General features: G+C 40.2%; 1 protein-coding gene across 1 annotated transcript in view; it reads left to right on the top strand.

Annotated features, from left to right (window-relative positions):
• Positions 1-312: 312 nt before the first annotated feature.
• The window catches only part of foxp4 (forkhead box P4), a 108,382-nt gene continuing 89,899 nt past the window's right edge, over positions 313-18,795 (top strand). Inside the window, 1 exon segment of the mRNA XM_028445924.1 lies at positions 313-864. The gene's annotated coding sequence lies outside the window, so the exon portion shown is untranslated.

Here is an 18,795-nt window from a genome sequence, read left to right on the forward strand (position 1 = left end):
AGAGGCTAACATCTGTTCCTCTCTGCCTCCACAATAGCACAACTCAGCCAGGATGCAAAGAGAGGTCAGGAGATCAACACACACACACACACACACACACACGCGCACACACACACACACACACACACACACACACACACACACACACACACACACACACACACACACACACCACACACACTACACGACTTCCACTGGCTGCTGCTGTTTCACTGCCAGGATGACGCGCACCTGCTTTTAGAGGCATTACGGTAGCGCAGCAAACTGTAACTCGCAACTCACACACACTCACACACACACACTCTACTCTGATACGCACACGCACAGCCACAGTGATTCAACCCTGATTTCCCAACGAGAGAACAAGCAACAGACGGGATGCCAAAAAGTGCAGCCCGGTGGAGAGCTTTATTTACGCGCTGAATGAACCTTGTGAAGAGGAAAGCGGAGAAAAACAAGAAGCGGCTGAAACAAGAGGAGAAGCTTGCGCGCTTTCTCTTCGGCAACTTGCGCACAGTGCCAGAGTTTTAGCGGCAGTATTGTTCAGACTTCACTCCAGAGGGGCCACTCCGAGGAGAGAGGACGCACACAAAAGGGCAAAAGGAAAGGACTACCCAGCACGCTTTGTCGTTCAAAGTAATGGTCGTGCGCTCTTAGGTCCTAGATATCTCTGTCTCTCTCCTCTTTGTTTTTTTTTTTTTTTTTCTTTCTTTCTTTTTTATTTTTATCGTCCCGCCGGCTTGTGTCCCTTTGTCGCCGTGAGAGAGAGTGGACGCGCCGGGGCTTTGAGGAGCAGAAGCTGGCTGTCCACATGGTCCAACTACTGGCGTAAAAGTTGACTTCTCCAGAGAACCAAGAGAACAGGTTGATGCATTATCTACACTTTGCTTTTCCTCCACATGTCTGTCTCTCCTTTCCTGTTTCCAAACTTAACCCGATACACTTTTTTTTTATTATTTCAAAACTTCCACTTTCCATCGCACATTGTTCGTAAACGTCCTCTTCTTATTCTGATTATGGGTTAAACATTAATCCAGTCTCGGGAGTTTTCCCCCCTTGCGCACGTGTCCTTCCGTGCTGCAACTTTCTTTTAAACTTTTAACTTTTTTTTTTTTTTTCTGCTTAAACTTTTTTTTCTTTTATTCTTCACATTCATCTTTTTGTTCGATTGAAAGAAAAGTTTTGTGCACTTCTCCTCCTCTTGACACGTGTGTGCATGTATAGCCTAGATGTGGTCAAAATTGTTGTAATTCAACGGAAATGTGCAATTTTGCATTTTGTTATCATAACACTCGGTATTGATCGTGAATTCAGATAAAAGTTGCTAAACAAAAAAAAAAAAAAAAAAAAAAAAAAAAAAAACAATAGTAAATATTTGGTTTTAAGACGTTGAACCAAAAAAAAAAAAGTGAAAGTTTACAAAAGTAAATTATATTACACGCGGATGGGATAATATGTTTACTTTGTTTTTAAAAAATAAAAAATAAATAATAATTATGATAATTTAAAGATACGCTTTAAAGGGAAGAATCAAAGGCGTTAAAGCTGTGGGTGAGGATAACAGGAGCCATGTCTTTAGAAGGGGGAAGCTTTCTTGTTGACATGGTCAATGGGTCCAACAGGACAATACGCTCTTTTCAAACGATTGTGACTTCAGAAAGCGGACCCGCTTTGTGTGACCTCCCGAGGTCTTCTCTGCCGTGTATCCCACCGGGTGGAAAAGGCACCAATAACACAAATGATCGTTTAGAACTAAAAAAAAAAAAAGAAGAAGAAGAAGAAAAGTGTCTCAAAGTTTCATTATTTTAACGCATATATAAACGGACTAAGTTTAAGATAAAGGGAGAGTGAATGAACATAGTCTAATTATATTTTATTCATTTTTTCAATTGAAATTAATAGAGGTAAAAACAAAAAAAAAAGCCAAACCAGCAACAATGTGTTATTTCTTTTAATTTTTTTTTTAGTATTTAAACCATTTGAAAGCTGAAATGTGGCTTTGATGAAAAGTATAAATTTAGACAAATGATGAGGCCGCAGTGGGAACCTCTGCATGACCCATGTGTGTTTTTTTTCTCCTTCTGCAGTCACAAACCAACTGAAAAGGCCTCCACCACAAAGGAAAATATGACTTTTTAGGGAAATACGTTTTTCTCTTTAGTTCAAATTCAATTTTAGAAGTCGGTGTCAATTAGTGAAACAATTCTAGATCAGTTTCTTGAATGGGATTGTTCCCAAATGAGGAGAAACTTTAGTCGACAACTTTAGAAAGAAAATAAAAATCAGTGTTTGGAAATTTAAAAAAAAAAAATTTAAAATAAAAAAAATAAATAAAAAAAACGTGTTGAGGCTGAAGGTTCCTGTGTGTCAGAGCCATGATTGAAGGCTGCTCAGTAAAAGTGAGTTGGAAATGAAATGACAATGAATTGCTGTTAGTTGTCTGTCAGAGAAGGGGAAACGCACACAGGCCGCGCGCACTGCGCTCCCTGACACCAGCGTTATTGGCCTGTGATTGATGGGCGCGAGGCATTTGGCATAATTAATTTTATTTACTGTGTCCTCTCCCTCTCCTGTTGTGTCCCCCTGCTCTCTGTGCTGGCATTTTAGCGACGTGATGACACACTTTTAATTGCACTTTAATGGAAGATCCAGCGGGAATGAAACAGCTCTTAATCACGTTTTATGACCTTGTCACACAGACAGTATCAGACAGAGAAAGCAGGTATTTTGGTGAAAGCTCTGCGCTCCTGATATAGAAGTAATCCTCATAGTATAAAGCCTCTGTTGATTAGTCTTAATTTACATAAAACACAGACAAAAGAAAAGAAAAAAAATAATACAAAATATAGATTTAAAAAAAGAAGTAAAATAAAGGCTGTAAATAATGAGCTCAAATCATTTTAATATAGTCAAATATGAGTATCTTGTCATTTTTTAGGCACACTTATTTTACTGAAATGCTTCTAATAATTAATATTGTAGTGAAACTTTAAAGTTAAAAAACAAAGATTGAAAATGCAGTTTTTCGTTTTTTTACAATATCAATTTAAAAATAAATTATATATATATCTTGATTTATGAATACAATAGCCAGGTTTTTTCCATTATTCATGTGATTTTAAATGTAAATTTCAAAACCATTCATTGATTTTTTTTTTTTTTTTAAGTCCCACTAAGAAGTGCACATTTATTGTCAGGTGTGGTGTGATGCCCTGCAAGAGGTTAAGAAATCCATACTTTAAAAAATGCTTTTAATTACAATCTGGTGCTTCACACACTGACAATTGTACCATCAGCCACAGGCTCTTTATAAAATATAAGAGGAAAAGCAAAGAATAAGTATTGGAAGTGGTGAACATTTGAGGGATTAAGTGAATGTATGTGTATGTGCAGGAAGCCCGAGGTTGTCACTGACAGATTGACTCTCTCTGCTGTCGGCTATTGTACCACCCGTCTCTGTGTGTTTGCCTCAGCTTTGCCACTTGGAATAAAAAGTCACACTTTTTCATTTTGTTTTTTCCCCCCCTCTTTTCTTTCCTTTCTTGGCTGCTGTGTCTTTTCTACATCCTGTTTTGTTTCATTGATTGTGAAAGTTGCTCACATACTGCTGATTTGAATCATTTTCACACTCTCTTCTGCGACCACAGCATTGTTTCTACTACTCAAACGCAGGACAGCCAAAAATGCTGATTTTTTTTTTTTCTTTTCCCAGCCCCAGCCTCTGTTTGTGAGTGTATGTCGTGGTGTGTCATGAGCCATGTCTGAGACCATGAATATCATGTGCTTTAAAAAAACCCCTTCAGAGTGATTTAATGCACCAACATGATTGTGTTGGCCCATAAACTCACTCACGGTCCTTACCTCAAGCATGTGCATTTGTGAATGTATGTGTGAAGGAGTGCATCCATCTGATAGCTGGAGTGTGTGTGTGTGTGTCTAAAAGGCTTTTCTCTCAATTCACCTGTTCTGTTCTGAGTGAAAATGGACAGCGTTTGAAGTTTTAAATGTCCTGAGCGTCAGTAGCACTGATGGCTCGCCTGTCGGTCTCTAACACTTCTAGCGCTCTTCATTAAAACCCTTCATGCTATCCCAAACCCACAAGTCTGAGTGGGCTCCGGGCTCCAAAGTGATGTTGAAGAGACACTGCTATACATGTCGATTTTGACCTGGTGATAGATAGATGCATCACTTAATGTTTTAACAGCTGAGATGGTTAAAATTGCAACATCTTTTAAATGCAGATGAAAAAAATGTGTATAGCAACTGTTTTTTTATAGAGCTGAATGTGTGTCGACGCTGAATATATTTTCAGTGCGTGTTAATACTAAGCAAATTTGCTTCGTTGTACATAATTAGATTATTTCCCCACACAAATCGGAATAATACGAGTGATCAAAAATATCGTATTAGTTGTCTATATTGTTTGTGAAACCTGAAAATGAATGAAATCTAATCGACTAATGAGTGTGTTTAAAGCGGGCGTTGCTGCGCATTGATGATCAGTGAGATGGAGGCGGCTGTGGCTGTGAGCTGAAGTGATTGACTGCGCTGTAAAACTGCCGCCACATTACTTCAGACCCAGGCCTGATGATACATGTGGTTCTAATTGAACCTGTTGTTTAGAGAGAGTTTTGAGGCCTGGATGCTTGTGTGAAAGTGTGTGGATTTGTCCGTGTGTGCTTATACAAAACAAAACCCACACATTTTTCTAAAGTGGGACGACTTTTTCGAAGGGTCAGCAGATAGCGTGCCAGTGGAGTTATGGGGAAAAATGTTGGAGAATTATCGTGGAAGGCGAGCACCTGTATAAGAAGGAGCGGCTGTTGATTTTTCCCTCCTTTTCTTTTTTGCCTTTTGTGCTTTTTTTAAAAGAAGCTGTCATATCTTTTTCAGCGACAGCAGCCCCAGCTTCATTCTCTCAAATTTACACACTCCTCCTTTTGTGTGATTGATAATGTAATCATTTTGTCTGTGGCCTGTGGTCATTAACATGTCTGTGAATTCGGGATGAGACATTTTTCGAAGTTTTTCTCAGCGTGTGTTGGCTGGGCTTAAAGAAGGTGAATCTGCACCGGGCCCCGACAATAACAGCTGATAGATGAGGCGAAGGAATGACCCAGCAGCTTGGAAAGGAAACCACTGTTTCCTATGGACTGGGTGGTGGTGGTGGTGGAGGTGGTGGTGGTGGTGGTGGTGGCAGGGAGAGCGATAGAAAATGTGAGTGAAAGCCAGTTTGAAGAGAGGAAAACAACAATATCAGATCATGGGCTTTGAGCTTGGGTTATCATAGCGGAGGAAGCATTAGATCAGCATCCTCTCCACAGCGCGCTTGGCACCTGAGGCCATGACTGGAGCACAGAGCTGGAGCTGAAGAGAGAGGCTGAGCCTGTGGAATCAAGATGGAATAAGAGCAGTTTATGAAGTGAGGCAGTACTGAGAGGTCTGCTTTATTTCAGGGAAAGAGGGGGAAAAAGTCACCGAAAGATCACAAGGGCCAGTGGCTCCAATCAGGTGCAGCACTTTAGATGGACCAGAAAAATAGCACAGCGTCTTCTGAAAGTGGAACGTATCTCCACCAAGTAGTGCTCATCTGTCGTTGCGTCCCCCGCTAACTCTGCATTGCATCTGACAGCTGTATTTGTGTTATGGATTTTCCTTCACTCTCTCCAGTCTCCCTTTCCTCCTCCCTTGCCTCCTTTCTTTCTCAGTAGTCGGCTCCCTCCTCTCCATTGCCTCCACCCTATGACCTTTTGTAAGAACTTCATCAGAGAGCCGTTGGTGTTTTCAAAAGCGCCGCGACAAACTGACAGGGCAGCCGTCAATCGGGCGGGTAAGCGAGGGAGCGGAGCGGTGGAAAAGCTTCACTCAGAACAACAGTGTGTCTAAACTTTCTGCAGCACTGCTTTAATGTGTATTGAAAGGATGGCTTGGGAAGGCTAGGTGACAGCTGGGAAGCACAAGACTGTGGAAGTTATGGATACACACACTTTACATGTTGCATAAACCGTCTGACTGTGGAGAAGCATTAGACAGGTCCTGAGTGCTAATTTTGTTCTAGTGCTGTGTAGCAGTGAAGGCGGTGATGAAACGCGGGTACACTTTAACGTGGGAGCTTACAGGAATATTGTCAAACTACAAATACTAAGCTCCCAGTTGACTTTCTTCCCTTTTGTCATCTGCATATACAACCTATCAGATCTTTTTTTTTTTTTTTTATTATTGATGGAATTTATCAGATTAAATGCTAATTTGGTTTATATAATTTAGAATTTTATTTTAGTATTTAAGTTGAAATCCTTGGAAGGACTTAAACCACAGTGACTTTAGATTAACATATGATGATAGGAAATTAGCAGGGCAGCATTTCCCCTTGTCCCTGTTCCTCTTCTATCCTAAACCGGGGAGGTAATAACCGTTTAAATGCATCTCATTATGTTTTCTAATCCGTAAAGTATGGAGATGTTGGCTAACGCAGGCGAAAGTGAGGCTGCAGTGTTGCCGTGCACCGCTCTTTTATGGTATTAGTATTTGTGGTATTAGTTCCGGGGGGACGTGGGATGCCTACTTAAGCTATTAGCATGTGAGGCGTCGTGGGATGATCCATCCCCTGACAGGACGAGCAGTTAACCAGTGTTAAACCAAATCACAATGGACTGCCTGGGTTGATGGATTGACAAGAGCTCTTTCTCCCTCAACTTTCTACCCTCACGTATGGATGAGGAATGATGGGCTTTTCTTAAAAAAAGAAGAAAAAAAAAACTTCTGGAGGAACTATGCAGATTTTTTACTGGTCTAAAGGGGATAAAGAGAGACGCTCAGTGGATCGTCTTGTTTCTGCTCCTCCTGCTGAGCTTTGAGCAGGAAGATGGTGTTAGTTATGCCTGATGGGGGGGGGGCATTCTGGACACTCTTGTTAGACACAAAGAGAGGCTGTTGTTGTTTTTTTTTTTTGTGTATCGAGTGAACCTCTTAATGAATGTTTGCCCACTTTTTATTTCCTTCCATTTTTCTTTCATCACTTTCATTTTAATTTCCACTACAGACCAGAAGTATATGATCCCAAACTTTTTCTGAGGGATTTGTGAAGCGGCGTGCTGGAGGACTTCATGCTGCTCCGTCAGAGGCAGTTTCTTCACTCCGTGGCCGCTCGCTGGGCATTGATACTCAGTTAGTGTGTGCGCGCACACGCATGCAGGAGTGTGTGTGGTGGGCATTGTTGACCGAGAGACATCTGCCACTAGATTATTCCCAGCTGTTATCTGAATAATTGTGGAATCCTCCCCTCCCCTCCCCTCCCCTCGCTCCTTGCCTCTCCTTCTCCTCCTTTTGCTCCCTTCTTGCCCCCACATGTCTTCTTGGTGGGACTGATGAGAATGGGAGTGATGGGTCTGTCTACTGGGTGGCACACTGGGTTTCTTCAGGGGTGTTTATGAGCATCAGAGTTTGTGGGAGTGTGTGTGTCTTCGCAGCCTCGTGGTCACCGGTCGTTGTCTGACATTTGTAGAAGGATTTGAGAACCCTCCTCCTATAATTTCTCTCTCTCACACACACACACACACACACACACACACACACACAGCCACTCACCTCCCACCTCCCCCTCCCCTCCCCCTCCTTCTCCCCGTGGCTCTCGGGGAAATAAAAGTAGCCTAATCCTGCCAGATCAAGACTGCTGTCCACCACAGCTTTACCAGCCTGTGAATTAGAGCCAGCTCTCATGTTCCAGAGGAGGGAGAAGTCGGAGCTTGTAGGTGGTTGTTTTTGCATTGTGGGTCGCTGGCCTGTGAAGCAGCGTTAACTGTGTACTACTGCCAGGACTCATGGACAGGAGGTGAGAGAAAAGCAAAGCTAGGGAGTGATGAAAAAATAATTGAAAAAAAGAAAAAGACTTCCTATGAATGGCAACAGATTTTAAAGAACAACGTGCAGCCTTTGATTTTGAGGAATGTGAAGATTGTTTCTGAAAAAGCAATTTACCTTTTGAAGCTTATTATAAAACTGCTCACGCACTTGATCTTGATCTTGATTTTTCTCTGATTTAGGTAAGGCTTACACCTTTTTTTTTTTTTTTTTTTGTACATCAACTATCGTGTTAACTTCAAACACACCAACATAGGTAAAAATGCTTTATCATTATCCCTTAAAAATAGCTGAGTATGGTTTTTTTCTGTATAAAAAGAGGGGGAATGATCCTTAAAACGTAAAGCTGTTCTGTTTTAATTTTCCTGATTAATCTGAAAATACACACAACATTTTTTATTAATAAAAATCCATCATTCCATCATTCAACTATTTTAGTCGACTCACAGAATTTGACTTAAAATCAAAGTTTAATTAAACCTGTTACAATCAGCAGTCCCTATACCCCGATGTGCTCCAATCTGGGACAATATTTGTGTCACTCATAAAGCTACACACACACACACACACACACACACACACACACACACACACACACTAAGCGTGAGTGCCTGCATTGAACACGACTGCCTTCGCCTCCGAATTGTGGCTCATTTTCCCGTAGCTGCTCCAATAGTTTCAACACTTACTGTGCCCTTTCCTCTCTTTCTGTCTCTCAGTTGCACTTTCTTCTGTTCATTTTGTTCCATTTCTTTTTGTCGTGCTCTGCGTTTAATTACTACTGCTCTGCGTTCTGTCAGTCTTAGATGTCATCACAGTTTACCGCCAATGTTTGCTGCATCTGCACAAGCTTTATTTTTATTAGGGATGATTAATTCTGCACCAGTGATGGAAAAGCTTGTGGAACAAAGTTGACATGAATTTAACTTACGACAAAATAAATCATATTTGAAGAATCCATCAAGTAGTAACAAGTCAAGTTGTTGTTGCTTTGTTTTTTTTTGTATTTTTATCCAAATGATTACTTTTTGTTTGTTTTGTGCACAATAAATCTAAATTATTTTTGGAAGAGTTTTTCTTTTTTTTTGTAAATTTCGAATTTTTTTAAATGATATTCGATAATTGCTTAATCAAATAATTAAAATGGTTGACATTGGAATGACTAAGCAGACGGCACAGGCCACGGCCTGCTTTTGCCCGTTGAAGTTTGATGCTGCTGTGTGTATTCCAACCTGTAGCTATAAAAGGCAAACTTCTTGTTGCAGCAGGTTTGCATTGTCTAAAGGTCAGAAAGGAACAGTGCACTGGCCTCAGAAAGGGGGTTGGCACAGGCGCGAGAGGAAAAGGACTAAAGTGCAAAAATCCGGACAGGAGGGAGGGTGAAACGCTGACATGCTTTTTGGGTGTCAAGCAGGCAAACAGTTTCTGGGGCTTTTGTGAAAAGTTGGGCCTGTGAAACTTCTCTGACGGCTGCAGGGTTTAGGTTTGAGCAGCTCCCCCAGGGGTTTGCTTAGAGCAGCAGAGGAAAAAAGAGAAGGGAGCTGAGCCCTGAGTGCAGGAATGCCGTCACAGTTGTCCGTGGTTACAGTTCACAGACCCTAGCCGCTGATCTGAGAAACACCTCCTCTACTCGCTCTCCTTTCCCTCATCTGGCCGTCTGTCTGCTGCTCAGTCAGCCCTCCACGCGTCCGCAATGGCTGGTTATTAACATACAGTCTGCATCAGTGGAACGCTGCCTGGGCCTATTTGCTGGTAATGAGGATGCATGGTGGTGGTGGTGGTGGTGGGGGTGTATAGTAGCTTGCTTGACCTCCTGTGGCAGGGTCAAGTCCATCCTGAGAAGGTGTAATTCTCTCCATTTTTAGCCCAAACAGATGACTGCGCCCTTGGGGGAGGATGGAAGTGAGAGGACAGAATGGACTGGGATAGCCCTCCTCATTCTAAATTTGAATTTCTCATCCCTTCCTCTGCTCCTTTCCTTCTCCGGTGCTGTCCCTGTCGTCCCACAGGGTTAATTGGAGGGGAAATTGATAGTTCTTTGCAGTAATTGTGGCTTTGAGAATTCTCCGTCTCCCTGCAGAGAAAGATGAGGGCAGCTGTAGCAGACAGTAGCATATTGGGGAAGAAAAGGAGAGAGAGAGAGAAATACAGTGTGAGTGGCACATGGAATAGCAGATAGAAAGACCCCCCCCTCTGCTCATTTGGGGGGTTTGATTGGTTGATGAAGGACTTGGTTGATTAGCTGATCAAGTGAGATTTCTATGCAACTTTACCAGCTGGGCAATAATAATCATATGCCCCCCCCCCCCATTCTACCACACACGACCAACCCCCACCCGCCACCTCACCTCTCCAATCCTCCCATGCCTCCCTCAGGAGTCTGGGATGGACAGATGAGCGGAGCGTACTGTATCTGTTCGGTTCTGCTCTGCTGCTCGCTGATGTCGAGAGACAAACTTATATTCCACTGATGCCGATGCATGCCCCCCCCCCCCACCCACCCCTCCCCTGCTCTCCTTCTTTCAAGGGGCTTTTCTTTCCCAGGGGCAGAGCTCCGTAATTAGTCATCTTCCGGAAATAGAAAACTAGTTTTCTGAGGTGAAGTCATCCTTTGATGTTTAGTTTAAAAGCTTTCACATTTGTATTGTTATAAAAACACAGAGAAGCTTTTATTCATAAGAATTAGGACTGTTAGTTTTCACTTTCAATCCTCTTATAGATTTTCTTTTTTTTTTTTAATTTAAAAAAATAATCGTAAACTTTATTATGTTTTTCTCTCGAGGTAAAACATGATAGAAACAGGTTTCGTTTCAGCTCCTGGCATAGTTTAGTCTAATTTCAGACCCCCCCCCCCCTTTAAGACGGCCCCTTCAAGGCCATCATAAAGGCAACAGTCTGTGCTGTCTTCATATTATTTCATTCTCATTAATATGTCTGCAAATGTGTCAGTTTGTTCCTTTCTGTTTTTGACTCTATCTCTATTGAATCATTTTTTTAGCAATGTTTTTCCTCCCCCCCCCTCAGCATTTACAGCCCCCCTCCCTCCCTTTCTCCCCTCTGCCTCTCTCCAGCTCTCCTTTTTTCCTCTTCCCCTCCCCTTTCTCTTCCCTTTCTCTGTCCGTTAATGAGAACGTGTTAACGAGAAAGAAAGATCTATTGGGTATAGTACAATTTATCAGAAAGGCAGAGGTTTAGAAGGGGAAAAAAGGCGCAGGGCTCTTCAAAGAAGTCCTATTCTTGTGGTTGTGAATGTTTGATGAGACAGTGAAAAGTTCCCCCTCTAACGTCATGGTGTCTGAACAGACGAGAACAGAACTGTTCTAATCATACCGCGCAGAAAAAAAAAAAAAAAAAATGACTTCCAACCCGATTTAATTAACTGATAACAAATGGTTTCAAATTAATTTTTCAAGGATGTTAGATTTTGATTAAGAAACTCCAAAAAGAAATGGACGAATAATCAATTTTTTAATCAACTTACCCAAATGGTAACTGGTTAATATGATAATTCTAGCAATTAGAGCAAATATTGTCAAGCAGCAGTTTCTATGCATCCTGTTAAAGAAATTATAATATCTTTACATCTAATTATCAGGGTTATTTAATTTTTTTTATATGGCTACCTCTCAATTTTGCCATTGAATTTTATTACAGGGATAATGAAATGAGAGTAAGAGAAAGTGGAATAATATTAAAAAAAGAAGAAGACCATTTTAAATGAAGAGAGCTAAATGTGAACGAGGCTTTTCATGCACGTTGAGTGCATACATTTAGGACAGGAAATGAGCGATTTGTTTTATTGACATTATTTCTGCTAGTTTTATATGATACGACATGAATCTTTGGATCGGTGGTGCTACAAATATATTTCACACAACACAGGGATTTGCAGAAAGCCACAGGTAATTTATTGTCAATAAATGTACAACATTAAACAACAATTAGCAACAAAAAAAACCCCAGAAGCATAGACATTAGGTTGAACCAAGGCCAAAACAACAAACAAGACTTTTATATAAACCCGAACACAAAAGTCAGCAAAATGATGGTCCATTGATCTATGAATCTGTGAAAACCACATTTATTTATTTATTTATTTATTTATCTAAGTAATATTCACTGTCATCCAGGAAGTTTATTATTATTTGGGCCATAGTATATAGTAATCTTAAATATGTAAATCTTTATTTTAATCTGAAATAAAATGGGTTAAAAGCGACCAGAAAAGGTGGTGAGAGAAAAACCCAAAACAAAACTAAGAAAAAATGCTGGATAAGCAAAGGAAATTTACATAGGAGCCTCTTAAAAGTGATCCCGACAAGCCCCCAATTAATTTTTAAAATTTTTTTTTTTTATTCTTTTTTGCTTTATCTTTTTTTTGCTTCTTTTTTTTACCATGCAGGTACGATGAGCTTATTCTTACATTTTTTTGTCTATAATAATAATTTATTCATATTAGTAAATGAAAAACACTTTTTTCTGAATGAAAGGAAGATTTAATCGTTCACCTGTCAGTACCTGTGAAATGCGTGCACGTGTTTGTGTTTTCCCTAATTGGACAGGTACTGTAGGAAAAGGTGAAGAGGGGGCAGCGTAGAGCAGGGGAGCTGGCAGGGGGTCCCGGCTTTAGCAGAGCATCAGAGAGCCGCGCTTCTTTACTTCAAAGGATGCGCACGGGTCCGGACAAACACTCACCACGCTCACATGCCTCGGCAACACACGCACCGCGCTGACTTAACGCGCGCACACACAACTCCACATGCAGAGGCTCTTCTTGCCTCTCAGTAGATGAATATCCATGGTCTCTCGTATATCCCTTGGTCCCTGAACATCAGTGGAGCCGTGCTTTTAGAGGGAAATATTGACTAAGGCGTTTGCAGAGATGCAACAGTTCCTTTAATTACTTGCTGCTCTTGTGTTTCGTATCGTGTTTCTGCGTGGCTGCTGAAGCACACACACACACACACACACACACACACAACACACAAACACACAAAAGCACGGGCACGCTGATCAGCTGAATAGGGTATTCCTGGCACAGATCTCGGCATCGAGCGTACATATTCAATTAGCGAAACTCATTAGGAAAACTTGGCATTTGTTGTTGTTTTTTTCTCCTCCTTGGCGCGGAATGAATGTTTTTGATATGCTAATTAGTAAGTATTTAATTTCAAAAGGCCTCAATTAACAGCAAGTGTTGTGGACACGAGGAAGTTAAGCAGCATAATCTAATTTGCATTAGTAACGAGCAGGGAGTAATTAGCCTCTAATTAGCCACTTCAGACAGCTCTTGTGTTTACTTTCCTAATGAGTGGAAGGCCTCCATTTTTTTTTTTTTTTTTTTTTTTTAACCGTGTGTTTATGAGCGTGTGTGTGTGTGTGTGTGTGTGTGGGTTGTGTGTGTGTGGGTGTGTGCGTGCGTGCGTGCGTGTGTGTGTGGGTGCTTTTGGTGGCTGGCATCAGAGTCAAAGTGGCAATATGGCTTATTTAACGTTGACTCAATTACACATGTTCACACCACTCCTCCCTCACCACCTACATAAACCCATGCACACAAACAAACTCACTTGCACGTGTAAACACACAAAGCCTTAAGTGATCAGGCAAAGACCCGCAGCACTTTTTTTCAGTTCATTTAAACATCTCTACGGGCTCACTTACACACGCCTCCAGGGATTGATGGTGTGTGTGTTTGAGGGTTTTTTTTTTTTCTCTCCTGGTGCCTATTTTATGTTGCAATTGCATGCAATAATATCTGTTTATTTGTGTCCTTTGTGTATCCCTATCTGTGTGCTGCCTACTGTAGTTGATACTTTTTGGATTGTGGAGAGAATAAACTAAGACGTTACAAATCGTGGTTTGCTGGCCCCGAGTGTTGTGTGGCTTTATTTCTGGGATACTGCGCTTGTGTTGACAAAATAGAATAGAATAGAAAGGGGTGGAATGATGGATACACAAGAAGCCACATGGCACATGCAGTTATTGTTTTTCATTTGTCTTATTTAAAGAACAACACGCGCATTGGAAAAAAAACAAAAAAAAAAACATTAAAACAAAAAACAACAACAATAACTTGTGAATAGTGGACAAATAAGATGAGTGTTTTCAGCTGTTGAAACGTTTCCATTGTTGGCTGTGTCAAAAGCACATGGAAAACAACAGACCTCATCCTTCGTCTTTTTTTTAAATTTTTTTTTGGGAGGGGTGTGTAGCGGCAGATCGGGAGGTTTGGGGGGGGGGGGGGGGGGGCAGTTGGGGGCGGGGGGTGATGTTAGCTGCCCTATTAGCTTGAATCTACTTCTTCTTTCAGGAGGTTTGAGGAAGGTGGAGATACACCACTAAATTTGCAGAGCTGAAAGTTCAGACTTTTTGAACTCACTGCCACTTTGTTCACATTTCCTTATATTTAACTGCTTTCGACCTTAACTTTATTAAAACAAAAAATCCATCCCATATGACAATACACACCAGGGGGACCTTTAAAAATAACAGCCCCGCAATGAAAGGTGTGTACGGAACTTTCCCCGATGCGTGCCCTGGGAAAATCCCAGAGGTCATAACCCAGGGTGGTTGCTGCCACACTAGCACCACCTGCACAGCCAACGTGTGGCAAACCTATGATAAATGAACAGGAAGGGGCAGAGGCTTGAAGAAATTCAATAAGTATAATGAATGAAGACGCTAAAGTGATTATGAGGCTGTTTCCAGTGCTGCCTCTATTCACGCGCACACACCTGCAGGTTTATTGGCACAAACGTCCACAGATGTGTGCGTACGGACACACAAATAGACAACGTACACATTCCTAAATAGGCAACTGATTTACAAATGAGCTGACTGTGGGGTGGCCTTGCTCTTAGATAGCTCACCCCCCCCCCTCGCCAGGAAGCATAATCACAATTGGGCATGCATATGCATGAGCATCTGAGGAGGGTGGGATAAGTGTGTTTTCTGTGTGTTTGAAAAGCAGCCAGTAGCTCAGTTGGTATCGATCATTGAGGCTTAGTTAAGTAGGTTTTATTTTACTGAGTTGAAGTCAAGCACCGTGGGCAGGCCTCATTCCAGTGTGCGCTACGTTTGAACAGACAGACACATATATTGAAACTGTTCTTTTATTCCTCCTTTTACTGGGATCCACAGATAGCTCATCACATTAAATGGAACAGAGATGACGTCTCGTAGTTCCTACTCTCTGGACGAAGTGGTTTTGTTGTGTGTGTGTGATGTGAGCAGCTCTAACTCTCCTCTTGTTTTATGGGTTTATACATGGCCCTGATCTACCGCTGCTAGATTAATTTATTACACCGCTCACACAGCTTGCCAAATCTCCCCCCGTTTCTCCCGTTTCCTCCTTGCTCCTTCTCTCTAAAGACAGAACAGAAATTGCCTGGTGAGGTAAATAAATTACTTCCATCGATTGCTTGTAGTTGTAGAGTGACTTTATCACAGTTTGGCTTGTCCAGATAGAGATCAGCATGTGACAGCGTGTTTCATAATGTCCCCTGTGTTTATCTTGGTGTGTGTTTGTGAGTGTAAGTCTATGCTAATCGTACTGATGTCTATCTTGGCCTATTAAAAGTTACTGTAGGTCCACATGCTGTGTCTGAGTACATGTGTGTAAATTAAGCACTTCTCCATATGCATAATATGGAGGAGAAGATGAATGATGTGCTACTAAAGTGTGACAGTTTATCTCTGCAATCTGCAAGTAGTTGATAAACACAACAGATAGGTTCTAGTTCATGCTTATACCTGCAGCTTTATTTTATCTATCTACCTTTTAGTAGTGAGGCTCTACTTCCTGGTTATGGGTTTAACTTCCTGTGTAGTAGACAAAAAAATCGATTTCACGATATATCACAATTTTTTGGGTGTCGATTTGAATTTTTTTTTTTTTTTTATATATTTAATCAATATTTTTTGTATTTGTGCAATATTTCAGTGGTTTCAATGTGTTGCAATGGTTACTTGATGCACTTGATTTTATGATGGCAGGTGTAATGCCTGCAATATTTATGTATGCACTGGCTTTTTATTCATATAATCTGTTCAGATCAGTGTTTAAACTGACACAATAGAAGAAAAAAAAATATCTTATTTTTGTGCATTGTCAGTAACGCAGGGTGATTTATCCTTAATGTTCTCACTGACAGTTGTTACATGCCGGTCATTATGTTGTCATGGTTACTATGAGACTTCTACACAGTAGTTTCAGTCAAAAGAAACTTGTTGCACTTTATTTTATGATGGCAGTGTATACACTGCGTTTTCTTTTTTCAGTGAAAATGTGCAAAAACACGAATAATAAATAATAAATAGGATGTTTTGAAGCAAATAGTTTTGACTCAATTTGTCCTCTGAATGATCAATATCTTCTGATGAACATATACAGCAACTGGATTTTTCATCTCTACGTTTAATTTTGATATTAACTGGTTAGAATATCGCGATATATCACGTTAATATCGTATCATGACCCAAGTATCGCGATACATATTGTATTACAACATCCTTGCCAATACTCACCCCAAGTAGACACACTGTATAGAATACAAATAGTAATAATCCGAAACTCAGTTACCCTTAAGTTAAATTCAGAACTGAAATGTTTTTAGTCCTTTATCATTTGCCTAATACACAGAATGCTAATTTAACAACAGCCCCAGACAGCGAAGATGTTAAAACCTTTTTTTTTTTAAAATCAACAGATCCTGACGACTGTTGTGGCATTTAAAAACTGTTACATTAGTTTAAAACAACAAGCATCATCAATTACACAATATGGAAAGATATATCATTGCAAGTTTTTGCTAACTGCTACTGTTGCTAACACACCAGCAGTATGGCATACTCAGACCTGGAGTGTTGTCGAAATATGAAGTACTATTAGGTTATTATTCTGGTTCGAACCTCGGATTTTACTTCTTTAGATTTTGTTAGAATTTTTTTTTCTTTTTTCGATGCACTATGAATTGTAAAGAAAAAAAGATAGAAAACACAAACCTCCACCAAATGTTTTCTCTTTATTAAATATTGGCAGTTATCTGGATCAGTGATCCAGTGTCATGTACTGAGTTTACATTGTACTGAGATTGTATATGTGCATATAAATACCGGAAAATGAATTTTTGCTAAAAAAAAAAAAAAAAAAAACATTTTTGTTTATTTTTTGTTTTCAAAGTGAACGGACACGTGTTTTATTTGTTTATTGGATTAGCTTAAGGTTATAATCTCAGCACGGAGGTAAACTCATGGTAACATGATCATTAAGCCTTTAAAGGTTTGGAAGAAATTTCTATCCTCATCACTAGTGATACAATAGGTCCAAATGTTTGGTGTACCCCCCCTTTTTTATGAAAAATTGCGATGAAATGGGAAATCTGGACCCGATCCAGATGAAACTCTGTGGGGTGATTGAGGAACCAACCTGACACAGCTCAGTCAAATTTTCATTAATATCAATCAATTACGATCCGAGTTATGAATTTTGGAATTTCCCCAATGATGATAGACAGGGATTTTATCATTTTTGAAACTGATCCAGAATCTGTTTATTGATCTGTATTCCCTCCAAAATGTAATGGAATCCTCCATGCCACAAGGTCAATCATTGACATAATCTTGGGAAATATTACAAATACCTTCTTGATTTTGTTCAGTTTGGTCTGATAGATATCATGATGAGACCCTTTTTTGGTCAGATACCAATAATTGTCTCACAGTATTTTGTGCTTTAACAAATCAAAAACAGGTTTAAAACCCGACAAATTTCTTGTAAGTTGTATGTTTTATTAAATTAAACACTATACTTTATGATTCACCCTGGTAAATGAGTTGATCATGTTTACAGTATCTTATTTTTCTAATGTGAGATGCTTCAGATTTAAGAATCAATTAAGCAGCGCAGTAACGTCAAGGCTTGGATGCGGGTTTGTTCACAGTAGTAGCTAATGAGGGGGAGTGTTAATTGGAATTTTCTTAGATAATGTGGACTTCTCTTACCCTTTATTCCTCCTGCCTCTTCAAGTTTAATAGAAAACCACAACACTTAATCCACTCTCCTTATTAGGCTCTTCTTCTTCTTCTTCTTCTTCTTCTTCTTCTTCTCTTCTTCTTCTTCTTCTTTCTTCTTCTTCTTGTCTTCTTCTTCTTCTTCTTTCTTCTTCTTCGTTTCTTCTTCATTCTTCTATTTTTCTTCTGTTTTCGACTGGCAGGTTTTGTCAACTCAAAACAAGTTATGAATTATAATTGTTACTGACTTTCAGACTGCAAGGTGCTACTTTGCAAAGACCAAGAAAACCTAATTTCAAAAGGCTGTATGGAGGAAAATGTGTTTTCTGATGCCTTCTACTTTAAAATGTATGAAAACTTGATTTTGTTATTTAGAAAAAAAAAAAACCTTCGAGGCCTTGTTGAATTTCTTTATTTAGTTGTGCTTTCCTTTTAGAGCACTGATAATGACAGAAACTTGGCCAACCCTGCATTTTGACTTTGCACTTTTTCGGTAGCCGTGGGGGGAAAAACATGCTAATTTGGTGGCACATAAGAAGAACGATGTAAAGACTAAAGGGTGATTTAATTTAAAGAATGTCTGAGCAGAGAAACAACAGTTTGAATGTTGTTATAATTGGTGAGATTGCCTGACTAGATAAACAGACCTTCGTTGCAGAAACGCGAGCACACACTTGGGGTCTCCTCTTTCATATCGGTGCGCTGTTTAAAATTAAACTCCTACCGGCGAAGATATATATAACAGTGAGAGACGACTAATCAAGCGATCTTTGTGCTTTCATTTTAATTCCTCATTTGTGCTAAACTGTAACAAAACATTATTAACAATCTTTACCTACCTTACCTCGCTTCAGCCACTCCAAAAGGCTCGACACACACACACCACACGGAGGACTTAGCAGTATTTCAATATCAATGCTTGTA

Source organism: Gouania willdenowi, chromosome 5 (assembly GCF_900634775.1).
Source record: "Gouania willdenowi chromosome 5, fGouWil2.1, whole genome shotgun sequence".
Classification (NCBI taxonomy): domain Eukaryota; kingdom Metazoa; phylum Chordata; class Actinopteri; order Blenniiformes; family Gobiesocidae; genus Gouania; species Gouania willdenowi.